This window comes from Glycine max, chromosome 15 (genome assembly GCF_000004515.6).
Source record: "Glycine max cultivar Williams 82 chromosome 15, Glycine_max_v4.0, whole genome shotgun sequence".
Taxonomy (NCBI): domain Eukaryota; kingdom Viridiplantae; phylum Streptophyta; class Magnoliopsida; order Fabales; family Fabaceae; genus Glycine; species Glycine max.
The window spans coordinates 24258699-24261617 of NC_038251.2; positions in this window are offsets into that span (position 1 = coordinate 24258699).

Sequence of the window (2919 nt, forward strand, 5' to 3'; positions counted from 1 at the left end):
GTTTTGTTCTTATTTTTGGTTTCAATACAAACCTAGGTGCTCATATGGGACACCTTAGGTTTGTCGTACTTTTTAGTAGGAGTAATCAACATGAAAATACAAAAAAGGTATTTTTTTATTGAATTACTTTCCTTAATTTTTTAAATAGGGATCAAGGGGTTCCCATAGACCCTAAGAGAATAAAGGTTATTCCTGAGTGGCCTACTCCACCAAGTATTAGGGAAATTTGGGGCTTCCATGACTTAACAAACTTTTACAAAAGGTTTGTCCCATATTTTTCTATACTTGTAGCACCACTCATTGAGTTGGTGTGGAACTATGTTCTGTCATGGGAAGATGCCCAAGAAAGGGGTTTTCAGACCTTACCCTACTCTAACATACCCAACACCACTAATATATATATTTTTATTCTTTTTACAGGTGTTGAGGGAAGAAGCCCAGAGTTTTAAGAACCTTTCGGTTTGAGGTCAAATCCTTTTCAAGGGGGAGGGGATGATGCAATCCTATCCCCTAAGGGCATTGGATAGAAGACTCCTAGAAGATTGGGCCAGAGATGCAAGAGAAGGACCTAGCGTTCTCATGAGCCTTATGGTAGATTTTGGGCCCATGGGCTAAGTATAAACCCACTTATCTTTGTACATATTAGATTAGGGTTTCATTATTTTTGGGCCTTGTATTTAGGGCTTCATAGTCTAGGGAGGGTACCCTAGTAATGTAGGATTTTTCAACCCTTGTGTTTTAGGGCACATAGACTAGTTTTTGTATTAGGGGTAGTTTTGTAATTTCACATGCATTAAGTGCACTATTTGATGTGTGTCTGTGTGTGTGTTAGGAGATAAATTTAATTGAATTGGGAGAAGCCATCCAATTAAATTTTGGACCAGCCTAAAGGGGAGGTGAGCATTTGCTTGCTACACCCCATTGCCACATTATATAGTCATACTTTATGCATATCCTTCATGCTTTACATGCCTCATGACACATGAGCACACTTAGTGGAGAATCTTGGATTTGATCTTGGATTAATGGCTTGAACCATAGCTAAAATTCAGTAATCATAATTAGTGAAATTTTGGCTCCACAAATTCAAATTCAAATTCAAGTGAAATTTGAATAGAAATTCACATTTCCCTCCAATTTTGTATGAGTCTTAGGCTATAAATTGAGACCTTGTGTGTGCATATTTTTTAACTTTGATTATTTGATAAATTAGACTTTAAAGTTCAGACCTCATTCTCCTTCTTCTCTCTCTCAATTTTTTTCACTTCTCTCCCTCTCCCTCGACTCATCTTCTCCTACCTTCAAGCACTTATCCATGGCTTCCTATGGTGGTGAGCTTATTTTTTACTCATCTTCTCCTTGAAGTAGCATCTCCAATCACCGCTCCTCCTTCTCCATTCTACTGTCATTGATCTTCAAGAAGCAAATGACTCCATTGATGAAGAAGAGCCAAGGCTTACAAGCTGTACATGGAGCTACATTATATTGGTTTCAATGTTGCTGGAAAATGAATCAAGTTGTTTAAAAATGGAAGTTAGAGCATTTGAGGTTTTGAGTTTTTAAATTGTGGTTTTTCATTATTTGATGAATTGATGAAAAGTTCCTATTTGTAAATAGTTTTGATGTGGTTTATGTATTGGAATTGATAGAAAATGGTTTGGATTTGTTTTTGGGCAATTTGTGTAACGACCCGCCTCATTGCTACGACATCACTACTCTAAATAGCATAAATTTCAAATTTTAAATGAAAACTCCGTTAATTTACTTACGAAAAACGAGAGTAAATTTTCCGTGATATATGTTCACCAAAAAACACACAAATACTTAAATGAATATATATAGATATATTAACTCAGTGCACATCATTCACATGATAGAAGGTAAATTAGTGCATACACATAATTAAATTTGTAATTTACATCCTCAATTCAAAAACAATTACAGAACCAGCTAAGGAGGAGTTGATTAAAAAAATACAACTCTCTCCCAAAATAATCTCAATGTCATCATGTCGGCTTGGTGGCTCCAACAAAAGAATCTCACTCCATGTAATCTACTACTGTCCATCTGCTCCCACGAATGAAGGTTAGCGATTATTAGAGGTACCAACCACACGGTACAAAAATTGCAAGGGTGAGTTTATTACAAGAGAAAATGACAATTATCAAATAACCATAATTAGTAAGAGAAACTAACAAGTACCATGCTCACACACAATTATCAATCAATACAACATACACTTGATAATTATTCATCAACTTCCACAATTCCAATCAATCATGCTCAATATGATGCATGCACCTGACCTCAACTCTCAAATGCAATGTGGTACCATTCGTTAGGAAATAGCCTGAGCATGCCTACACGGCACTCACACTTAGGAAACCAGGTAGCAAGTGTCAAGGTAACCTTTTCATGCATAAGTAACTCCCCCTCCCCCCTCATGGTGATTAACCCGAGTCACAAGGGAGTTCCAAACCGAGTGACATGCCCCCAAGTACAAGTATTTTCCCTCTTGAAAACTATAAGTACTTACTGACAAAGTTTATACTATTTCAATGCAATATAAAGTATGACACATGGGCACCATCAATGCACTGACCATGGATAATTAAAGATTCTAAGTCATCCCTTCACTCTAGAGATGCTTGAACTCTTTAACCACTCTATTTTCCCCACAAGGGATATCCAACTTGGTCATTGAACCCTCCATGTACATACACAACATACATCATCACAATGACATTCTCAACATCAATATTATTTCATCTTAATGTCATTATCAACATCAACGTCCTCTCATCTCAATGACATTACCAACAATAATAACATCATCTCATATCAATATTATCATAAACACCAGCGTCATCTCATATCAATTAATATCATCAATAACAATATCATCAGTAAATCATATTC